Source organism: Cornus florida, unplaced genomic scaffold (genome assembly GCF_030987335.1).
Source record: "Cornus florida cultivar Cherokee Brave unplaced genomic scaffold, ASM3098733v1 CherokeeBrave_3.0.0_Hap2_Chr10, whole genome shotgun sequence".
In the NCBI taxonomy this organism is placed as follows: Eukaryota; Viridiplantae; Streptophyta; class Magnoliopsida; order Cornales; family Cornaceae; genus Cornus; species Cornus florida.
The window spans coordinates 37390140-37402445 of NW_026775580.1; the positions used below are offsets into that span (position 1 = coordinate 37390140).

Here is a 12306-nt window from a genome sequence, read left to right on the forward strand (position 1 = left end):
CAAACCATAAACCATACAAATACTTCCTAATTATCATGGACTTCCAAGTGAAGAACCTTACAAGTATTTGGATGAATTTCTTGAAGTATGTTCCACCTTAAAATACATGGACATGCCGGAAGAGGTCTTAAGGTTTGAACTTTTTCCATTCACCCTTAAAGATAAGGTAAAATATTGGTTTAGCAATCTTAGGCCTTTTTCAATAACTTCTTGGGCGGAAATGCAACAAGAGTTCTTGAAGAAGTACTATCCGGTTTCTAAGACCAATGCCATGAGAACTTCAATTCGAGAATTTTCACACGAGGATAGGGAACCATTTCATGAGGCATAGGAACGCTTTAATGAATTACTTAGGAAGTGTCCACATCATGACATGCCCAAATGGCAATTAGTTCAATATTTCTTTGAGAGCTTATCGGATAATTACAAGGGCATGGTTGATGCTTCCATGAGTGGCTCTTACATTGATAGGCATAAGGACGATGTGTGGCATCTTTATGAGAGCATAAGTGCAAATTCTTTGCATCGTACTTTATCTTCTTAGAATGGTTAAAATTCTAGTGGTAGGAAGAGTGTTGGCTTACATCAAGTCGACCACTCCAATGAAATTGCCGCGAAATAAAATCATTATCTCAAAGGTTTGATCAATTTTTGATCAACCAAAATTTGGCGAATCAAGTATCTTCCTTCCCTAACCATTCTCATCATGCATCTAATGAGACATGTATGACTTGTTCAAGTGTTTTACATTCTACTTCTAATTGTCCCCATGGACATGTGTAAAGTGAGCATCATGAATAAGTAAATGTTATTTTTGCTAATCAAAGGAACAATCCTTATTGCAATCATTACAATCCTAGTTGGAGGAATCACCCGAATTTCTCTTGGAAAAGCCAAGGGGAGGGCTCAAACCCTTCCCAAGGTGGTTTTCAAGGGAAATACATCCCACCTCCACTGCAAGGCCAAGGTTCCCAAGGTTTTAGATCATCATACCAATCACAAGGAAACCAATTCTCTAATTCTCATTTTCCCAATTAATCATAGTCCCAAGGAAATGTTAGAAGTCCCACTTTTGAAGAGAAAGTTTTGACCGCTTGGGGCACTTTAGAGGTAAACACACAATTACTTCATTCTCACTCTCAATCCATTGCAAAGCTAGAAACCCAAGTAGGGAAAATAGCTAGCACTTTAAATGCTAGAGAGAAAGGAAAAATGCCTTTGAATACCTCACAAAAGCAACAATGTTTTGTGGAGACTCATTCCTCATCGGAAGGTCACACAATAGAGCATGTCAATGCGGTGACTAACTTGAGAAGTGGAAAGGTTGTGGACAACTGAGTGGGTTTGACCAATGAAGAGAGTGAACCGGTGCAACCATAAGTTGACACCCGTCCCATTTCATATCATATTTCTTCTTCATTGCATGTGCATGACCATATAAATGAGAATGTGTTGAAAAGAGATTTGAGAAGTGATTTTGAAAAGAGAAATTTGCAAAATGATTTGAAAACTTCTTGTGTTGAAGAGACTTCAAAGAAAATTTCTGAAAAGGTTTTTAAGCCAAAAGCTCCATTTCCGGATGCCTTAAAAGGATCCATTTCAAATGACAAGTAAAAGGCCAAAGTAAATGAAATCATGGATGTGTTTAGACAAGTGAAAGTTAATCTTCCACTTTTGGATGTAATCAAGTAAATTCTGGCTTATGCTAAATTCTTGAAAGACTTGTGCACCCAAAAAAGGAAAAACAAAAGCCAAGCACCTAGGAAAATGGTCTTAACCGAGCAAGTAAGCTCAATTTTGCAGCATAACACTCTTCTAAAGTTTAAGGACCCCGGTTCACCTACTACTTCATGCATCATTGGTGATCATATCATTAATCGGGCTCTTCTTGACCTAGGAGTAAGTGTTAATCTTCTTCCATACTCGGTATATATCAAATTAGGCTTAAGAGACTTGAAACCGACGTCGGTAGTTTTGTAACTTTCCGACCGATCAATCAAAAAGCCTAGGGGTATCATTGAGGACGTCTTGATTAAAATTGATAAATTCTTCTTTCCCGTTGATTTCGTTGTCATTGACACGGAACCGGTTTTAAATCCTAAGAGCCAAATCCCTGTTATCCTTGGCTGACCTTTCTTGGCAACCGCGAATGCCAACATTAATTGTAGGATGGGGATAATGAAGATTTCATTTGGCCACATGAAGGTAAAGTTGAATATTTTTAATCTAACCCCCAATTCATTTGACAAACATGAAGAGATTAATGTTGTAGAGAAATGTCATGACTTCAAAAGTGAAGAAATTGAGTTTTTATGTGAGACCAAAGTTTCAAAAAGTCTATATTCAACCTTGAAACCAAAGAAAGTTGTTTCAAAATCTTGTTTTAAAAAGGTGTGAAAGCCCAAAGATTGTCTTGACCAAGGACCAAAAACGTCCTTTGAGCTTAATCCAACAAGTTCCTTAAAGAACCATTTGTTGGATGGAGTTTAAAGCACTTATCACCCCATTGAGGAAGGGATACACTATAAGATGTTTGATCCGGGCTAAAAGAGCCCAACGTCTTGCTAGAGACATTAAAGACTAGCAAGACATTTCGTAGGGTGTCAAAACCCTATTCCTCCCTCATTTTTATTTTAATTTCATTTCTTGCGAAGTCTAGATATTGGCTTTGGGTTCATATGCATTGCTAGGAACTGTGATTAGGACTGCATGCACTTTTATGTTGAAATTGAGCATTTTGCATAAGTTCAATCGATATCCAAGGAGGGTTCGATCGATCGAACTTCAACCTACATCCAACACTTAGAAAATTTTTGACCTGCATTCAACCTGCGTCCAAATCACCTCTCTATCCCATCGATCGAATTTGTTCTCAGATCGATCATAAGTCCTTAGATCGATCCAAACTTCAAGTTCGATTGATCTTGAGTTCCAACACTTTGAAAAATTTTGAACCCAAAAACCTGCATATTTCAGCTCTCTGTCAGATCGATTGAACATTTTGTTCAAATCGATCTCTGTTCTTCATCTCACTATCTTTGACTTTGCTTTGACTTTGTTTTAATTTCTTAATTTCAAAAATTTCAAAAAAATATTTTATTAAATTTTATTGTCATTTTTTTATTTTATTTATTTATTTATTATTTTATTTTCTAAAAAAAAAAAAAATCTCAAAAATACTTTAAGGAGAGATCGATGTCAGGTCGATCGATCTGAGGATTCAGTTCGATCGATCGAACTGGCAAGGGAATGTTTTTTTAAAAAATGAACTTGAGGGTTTGAAGATCGATTTCACAGATCGATCTAACCCTCTTCCAAGCCCTATCCCTCATCATCGCTGCACCCACCTTCTCCATCTCCGGCAAGATCCAAGGGTCGATTCTCTCTCTCCTCTCGGATCTTCATCGCATCTCCCCCCCTTCGAGTCTCCACTTCTCTCTCTCGGTTTTTAGGTGAGATCCGAATCCCCCTTTGTGATTCAAGCTTCCATATGATGTAGCCATGTTTTAAATGTTAGATCCATGTTATTTTGATGATGAAAATCTCCATTGATGAAGTTTGAAGCTCTTTGTATATATGTGTATATATATGTATATATGGTTGTATATATTTTTTAAATTTGATTTATTTTTTGGAGTATGGGCCTCATTAAGTGATTATGATTGATGCTATGTTGTGTTGATGGGCCCACGACCTTGTTCGTGAAGGCCCCGTGCTATCCACGTCACAGATCTGTGACTACTAATGTTCTTCTCACAGTTCGATCGATCGAATCTATTTCTCAGATCGATCTAGTGAGATCAATCGAACTTAGTTTCTCAGTTTCTTAGATCGATCAAGTGAGATCGATCTCACATTTTTTGTGATCGATCAAACTTCACAGATTTCATATACACATTCCATGCATCTTATCTTGTGTCCATGCTATCTCATTCAAGCCCAATGCCTGTGATTTTCCACTTTGGATGCATTTTAGACTTATACTGCTTAGCTTGTTCACATCCTGTCGCTTCTATAGATACATGGCATTTATCTGTTTTGTCTATCTTACTTGACATACATGATTCTATTTTGTGCTTTAATTCTTTATATCGACACTGACTTCCTTTGCAAGTTTCCTTTTATTTTGCAGACCATGGCTAGGGTCAAGACTGTAGCCCATGAACACTATCACCGCCGGGGCAGGCCAAGTTTGGATGATGAGGCCGGTCCATCTCATGCCCAGGACCCCATACAGAAGGAGCCAGCGGAGCTCATACAGTCTCCCCATTATGACAGCAGATTACACCCTGATGCTGGCGCATCTCCTTCTCATTTAGCTGAGGTTGAGCATCCTTCACCTCCATTAGCTCAGCCAGCCCAGGAGTTAGACCAGCCAATACGTAGATACTCACGCCTTTCAGTGGTGCACGAGTCAGTCTTTGATACAGACTTCTTTTCCCGATCGGTACTTACCCGATCAGCATATGATGATATATTACAGAGAGGCCTTGCAGCCATTCTTGCCCCTGTCACATACCCGATGTACCCGAGGCTAGTACAAATGTTTTTCTAGAACCTTCGGCCTGCCCTGCGTAACACGGTGGAGCTGCGGACCATCATTGATGGTCATTTGATTTCTATTACAGTGGATACATGTAATACCCCTAATTTCAAAAGGATAGTCCTGGTATTTATTATATTATTTAAATTGCCTTTATTTTTGTTTAATTGTTTATTTGATTATTTATTTAATTGTTGTTATTTGTTTTATTTATTTAACTGGCGGTTTGCTTATATTTGCATTATTTGAAATTGTATATATATGCATAAATTGTATTAAATTAATTGTTAGATAATTGTTTAACTGATGTAATTTAGTTGTTTTAATTGAATTAATTGAATTAAGTTAATTATATTTAAATTGTTTTAACGTGACTGTATGGAGGCACATACGTATTTATATTAGGGTTTTATTTACACGGATGTAGCCGACTTAGGGTTGGTTTTGTATTAGAATTAGGGTTATGCTAAAGCCTATAAATACAGTATTATACGTTGGTTTAGGGTTACATAGAAAAACCCTATTCACTAATACGTATACCGTGAGAGATACAGAGAGTGAAAACTGGTAAGGTTGACGGAGAGGTTCAAGGATGCACTGGACGGAGTGCTTCTGGATTGAACCAAGAGCACTTGAGATTTAGAAGAGGAGTCTCGAGCGTGGACAGAAGCTTCAGACACAATGGTTTAGAGTTTCAAAACTGAAACTCAAGGCAAGTCACTATTCTATTCCTTCCCTTTAATTCGTGTTCTGTGCATGCCTATTTAGACCCCAGGGATTAATCAAGCATTAAATAGATTAAATTAAAGTTAATATTGATTTGGTAAGCATGTTTGAATCAATTTTTAAATCGTTGCATAAATCTGTTTTTGTGTGAGAAGTTATTCTTGTTTAAGAATCTGTTTGCACTGGTTGTAATATTGCTTAACCTTTGTGTATTTAGGATTGAATGTATGCTTTTAATTAAATCTAGGACATCAATTGAACCCTGGAAATAGTTTTAAAAACTGTACAGAGACTCTGAACTTTGCCGAAGGCGAAGAAGACGAACAGGTTAGGGGATACGGCTCTAAAAAGAGGAGAGCCAGCTCACCAAAAGGTAGAGCCCGCTCTAGGGCTTGTAGAGCTGGCTCCACATAAGGTGGAGGTGGCTCCACCTAGGGGGGAGCCGGCTCCAATGTTCTGGAGGCGGCTCCAACCCTCTTCTCTTCAGTTCTTCGTGTTCTGGGTTTGGATTGGACTGTTGGAGTTGTTTCTGAATGGTTCCAGTAGTTGTGAATAAGATTTGTGTTTGTTTCAAAACTCTTGGGAAGCATGTTGATATTAATATGTTGAAACAGGAAACAATACTTGGTTAAATAATAAGTCTATATGTGGAAGGTTGAATTATACCTTGAGCTTGCTTACTGTTTCCATAAAGCAACTTGGTTTCTTAGCATGATTTTAAACTATTATTCATGTTTCAACTGTTTTATAAGCATATATTATTTGTTCTAGGAAAAATAAGTATGCTTAAATGGAAATTAATTGATGTTTAATTTTACTGTATATTGAATCAAGATATGGTACTGATTGGAGGGATAGTGTGCATAGTTCTACATTATAAATTTGAAGAACTGGAATAAAGGTTCTAAATCATATATATGGATGTATGTTTTAAACCTTCACAGATTAGACTTATGTATGTTTTCTGGAGTTTGGTTGATGACTATCTAATATTGTGTTGTTAACTTTGTTAACTGGAGGATGGTATGTACCGGTATGGGACGGTGATATACTAGGTATAGACTAATTCAAATGCCAAGTCCTATCTAATTCGGATTAAGGTACGGATTTACCATATAGGTTAAGTCCATTACCTACTTGTTTCATGTTAACAAAATAGTTGATTGACTTGATATGGTTTCAGGACGGATGGTTTTTACATATACCAGACCACTACACAGATGGATGGTATTTTATATTAGGAGGAGTACGAATTTTATATATTTATGTTATGATGTCATAGTATGAGCTTGAGTCTCAGGACTATGCTTAGGGCACATATATCGCCTAGGATGGATAACTGGACATGGGTGTTGTTCCCTGGTAGGTCTAGGTACACATGACCACATTATGTGCGATTTGCATGGTATCTCTACTAAGGCTGAGATAGACCTACTGGACTAGCGAGCGTTCTATAGTGTGTACTATACATTTACATATGGACTACTTTAGATATTGTTGAGTCTGCGTATCGGATTACTGTATGGATTGTAGTAGAATAGGACTTGCATGTGGGCCTAACCTACTATCTTATTTTTCAGGTATTCGTCAGTTCCAGGGTTAGAGATTGGACGTGCAGTGCAGATACAGACATTCATTCTTCTTACTACGTAGAAATTCTTTCTATGTTTAGTTTTAGATTTTATTTTTGTTATTTTAGTTTCTATTGGGATTTTTAATAAGGGGTCTACTGGATGGATTCCCGAGTTGTTAACCTTATGGAGTTTTGAAGTATTGGATTTCAATAATTATATTTTAAGGATTTTCAATTAGCATTCTTTCAGCTTATTATTATTATTATTATTATTTTTTACTTCATCTTGTATTCTATGTTCAATTGCATATTGATTGGTTGATATTTCCCTCGGGTTTGGGCTTGGGCCTGATCAACCCGTGTCCAGATCTTGCCAATATCCACATCACTGCCCTACAGAGCTACAAGACACATATCCCACTTTCTACAGGCCATCATATGCAGACATGGCCGTTTTACTCATAGGTCACTATGCCGGTGGCGAGACCTACACCACCAGGACCTATCTTCTAGATGACTTGTGGTTCTTCGACTCTGTCCTGTTCTGCAACATCTTCATGGCCGGCCATAAGATACAGTGGAGAGGCGACTATTTGACAGCTCTGTATGCATTCTATTCAGGGCATTGGCTATCTATCCCAGCGCTAATCTGGAGTGTGATGAGGAAGCTCTATGATGACTACATTAGCAAGGAGAGGCCCAAAAGGGCTAAGTATCTCCCATTCGGCCACCTCATCACCCAGATCCTACGTGATTAGCACAATCCCATCCAGCCACGAGAGCGTCCTGAGACTGGATCCTGCTCGTTCAGAAAGAAAGTGATGATCACTGAAAAGTGCGTATTTAAACCCCTTAAGTTTAGGCGTTCTAGTACCTTTATCTATCTTACTTTACCGTTTTAGATTGATTTCATATTATTTCCTTTTTCAAGCATTTATCCCAAAAATAAGCTAACTCAGCCAAATAAGAGATAAATTGAAGCAATTCTGGGATTAAACAAAGAAAGAAGCAAAGTGGAGAAAGAAGGAAGCAAATGAAGCCAAAGGTGGCAAGCAACAAAGTTCGATCGATCCAAGTTCAAGGTTCGATCGATCGAACAATGATCGATCTCAGCACTTCAAGATAGATCCAAGCCTTGACCCAAAAGCATAAAGTTCCAAAAGTTCGATCGATCGAACACTTTTGTCCTTATTCAAATGATTGATCCTATCTACAGCTGTACCACCCACTAACCACTTTTGTCCTTTTCCCATAAATATCTCCCATAAATATCTTGAATTTGTCTTTTTCCAAAAAGCTCAGCCAGTTGGATCGATCCAGCCTACGTTCAATCGATCTCACTTACTTTCGATCGATCCAAGACCAAGGTTCAATCGATCAAACTTTCTCTAGTGCAAAAAAGTTAAAATTCCATCTCATTGAAAGTTGTCCTTTATCCAATCATTAGGGAATATTATGTACACGACCTCAGCTCATTTTGGGTGTCATTTTGAACTACCTATATAAGGATAAGGATTGTTTTTTACAAAAAAAAAAAAAGCCGACATTATTTTCATATCATCTCTTAGAAAGCAAGCTCAGAGGAGGAGGAGGCTAGAGACACCATAGGAGTTCTTCATCAACAAGGAGCAGATTTTAACCATGGAGTTAGCCCTTGAGGGTTGGAGAATCATCACCATGAGTGGCTAGACATCCTCTTGGGGCTAGAGTTAGCCCCAAGCATACTTTCTCTATCTTAATCTTATGTATTATTGAGGGATTAGTGTTGTAATTGATGTTTTGACATTTTGATATATATAGATCTTGTTTATTCAATAATTTATGTGGTTTAATGCTTCCAATTGATCATTTTATTCTATCCATATGTCTATGTATGCTAGAATAAATGGTCATGTGCTTGTCTCTAGATTTTGTGTTATTGATGCATGTCTATGTGTATTGATGCTATAGATTTGGAGATTGTCAAAACATAGTGCTTAAAGGAATGCTCTTGTGATTCTCTTGATGGTTCATTCTTATACCTTGATGGATTGTGCCTCTCCCCTAGTTTATTTTCATGCTAGTAGTGTAGATGTAGTGTAGTTGTAGTATAGTGTTAAATGGGAGGACAATCTATGCTTGTTGTTTGATGATCCAAGCTTTTGAATGCAATTAGCATATGTCTCTATCCATGTGTTGTATTTAGATTGTAAGCTTAATGAAAGGATTAATGACTTGTTTTGATTTATTGTGCCCTTCACATATTTTTTAGACAATATATGCTTGATTGCTTAGATATATTGTGCCTTTCACATGATGTTTAGGCAATACATGTTTAACTAGTCATCCTTGCTTGTTGAATCAACCAAACACACATACCAATATTGCAACACATCATTTGGCCTCATTAATCACTTGTCAATGATATAGAAATGCATTACTTGGTGGTGATCTCTAAACCCCAAGATCTCTCTCTCTCTTACTTACTCTTAATTATACTCTTTTGCTATTACTTAGTTTAATTTAGTTGCTCCTTAATCAACCAACCAACCAATTGTTTGATCACTCGACCTACTAGCCCTAATTGTGATTCCACGACATTGCTCGATCCTCATAATCCCTTGGGACGATCACTTCTCACTCATACTATATAGTATAGGTGTTAAGCAGTTTATAAATTTAAGTATGACGCCCAGTTGACACTAATCTCCAAACTCAAAGTGTTGTGTATTATTTTGTGCACACCTAGGGCCAAGCATCATAGTTTTTGGTGCCGTTGCCAGGGATTTGTTTATTAGATTTGGCAACGTCGGATTTGTGGAATTGATTAGGATTAGTACTGTTTTAATCATGTCTTTACTTTATTTTTATTTTTCTTTTTGGTTACTTATTGTGTTGATTACTTAACTAGGTGCATTGTTGGAGAGGAAGCAAGCAAAGGAACCATTGAGCATTCAATTCAAGCAAAGAAAGTAAAAAAGCTAAAAATTCTAAAAATTGCTAAGCTAAGCTTTAAATTTGGAGTTGAAGTGTTAAAGGACCTTTGTGAGACTTTTTTTACTCAATCCCTTAGTTAAATCGTCGGCCCGCGTGGAGGCTTATTTTTAATTGTCTTGCATTATTATTGTTAAAGCATGGGAGTACGAATTAAATGTTTATGGAAGAAGTCTAATTGCATTATTGTGAAAGCATAGTGTTTGTCATTCTTTATGTTTGTTGTGTTTTGCATTGTGCATGTATAGACGTCGTTTATTGAGACCAACTCTTGTCCCTCTTGATTTGCATCTTGAATCTATCGTTAGAAATCTTAGGGGAAGAAGAAGTTTAAATAGAGCCAATCTTTCAATGGATGACCATAATGATAATCATGTTGAGGACCTTGGTCACATAGACCAAGGAGGTATCCTTCATCCCAATGTACAAAATGAGAACATACAAGTACCATTAGGCATGCCTAGGCCATTCATTCACCAACCACCACAACAACAAGGCCAAGTTCTATATGGAATGCCAAGGCCAATGTATGCTCCACAACCTCCCATCAACAATCAGGAATTCAAAACCAAGGTGTTTATGTTGCACCTCAAGTAGCTAATTCACCTCTTGCTTTAAGAGACCATTATGTGCCTAATGAGTATAATGCACCTACATGCATCCAATTGCCTCCATTTAGAGCACATCATTATGAAATTAAGCCACAAACCATTCAAATGCTTCCCAACTATCATGGACTTCCAAGTGAAGAACCTTACAAGCATTTAGATGAGTTTCTTGAAGTATATTCCACCGTAAAATATACGGACATGCCGGAAAAGGTTTTAAGACTCAAACTTTTTCCATTCACCTTAAAAGACAAGGCAAAGTATTGGTTTAACAATCTTAGGTCTTTTTCAATCACTTCTTGGGCAGAAATGCAACAAGAGTTCTTGAAGAAGTACTATCCGATTTCTAAGACCAATGCCATGAGAACCTCAATTCGAGAATTTTCACATGGGGATGGAGAAACGTTTCATGAGGTATAGGAACGCTTCAATGAATTGCTTAGGAAGTGTCCACATCATGACATGCCCAAATGGCAATTAGTTCAATACTTCTTTGAGAGCTTATCGGACAACTATAAGGGTATGGTTGATACTTCCATGGGTGGCTCATACATTGATAGGCATGAGGATGACGTGTGGCGTCTCTATGAAAGCATGAGTGAAAATTCTTTGCATAGAACACTATCATCCAAAAATGGTAGAAATTCACAAGGTAGGAAGAGTGTTGGCTTACATCAAGTCGACCATTCAAATGAAATAGTCACTGAAATGAAGTCTTTATCTGAAAGGTTTGATCAATTTTTGATTAACCAAAACTCATCGAACCAAGTATCTTCCTTCCCTAACCATTCTCATCGTGCATCAAACGAAACATGTATGACTTGTTCTAGTTGCGGCTTTTGTGAACCAAGGGAACAATCCTTATAGTACTCATTATAATCCAAGTTGGAGGAATCATCCGAATTTTTCTTGGAAAAACCAAGGAGAGGGCTCAAAACCTTCCCAAGGCGGTTTTCAAGGGAAGTACATTCCACCTCCACTTCAAAACCAAGAATCCCAAGGTTATAGACCTTATCAATCACAAGGAAATCAATTTGCTAATTCTTATTTTCCCAACCAATCTTATTCCCAAGGTAATACTAGAAGTCCCGCCTTTGAAGAGAAAGTTTTGAATGCTTTGAGCACTTTAGAGGCTAACACTCAATTGCTTCATTCTCACTCTCAATCTATTGCGAAGTTAGAAACCCAAGTAGGGCAACTAGCTAGCACTCTCAATGTGAAAGAGAAGGGAAAGATGCCTATAAATGCCCCACCTAAGCAACAATGTGTTGTAGAAATCCATTCTTCATCGGAAGGACACACCATTGAATATATTAATGCGGTGACTACCTTGCGGAGTGGTAGGATTATGGACAACCAAGTTGGAATGTCCAATGAAGAGAGTGAACCGGTGCAACCTCAAGTTGTCACCCATCCCGTTTCACATCCAATTTCTCCTTTATTGCATATACATGACCTTGTAAATGAGAAAGTCTTAAAAGATGTGTTTGAAAAAGAAGTTTTGAAAAATTATGTTAAAAAGGTTTTATTGAAAAATGATTTGAAAACTTCTTATGTTGAAGAGAGTTCAAAAGAAAATTTTGAAAAAGTGTTTGAACCAAAGGTTCCATTTTCGGATGCCTTCAAAGGATCCATTTCAAAAGACAAGCAAAAGGCAAAAACCAATGAAATCATGGAAATGTTTAGGCAAGTGAAAGTTAATCTTCCACTATTGGATGCAATCAAGCAAATTCCGTCTTATGCCAAATTCTTAAAAGAATTGTGCACCCAAAAGCGGAAGAACAAGAGCCAAGCACCAAGAAAAGTGGTTTTGACCGAGCAAGTAAGCTCAATTTTGCAACATAACACTCTTCCAAAGTTTAAGAACCCCGGTTCACCCACTA

At 37.4% G+C, this 12306-nt stretch overlaps 1 pseudogene; it reads right to left on the bottom strand.

Moving 5' to 3' along the window:
• Positions 1-276: 276 nt before the first annotated feature.
• On the bottom strand, positions 277-375 carry LOC132280509 (small nucleolar RNA R71; annotated as a pseudogene).
• Positions 376-12306: the final 11931 nt, after the last annotated feature.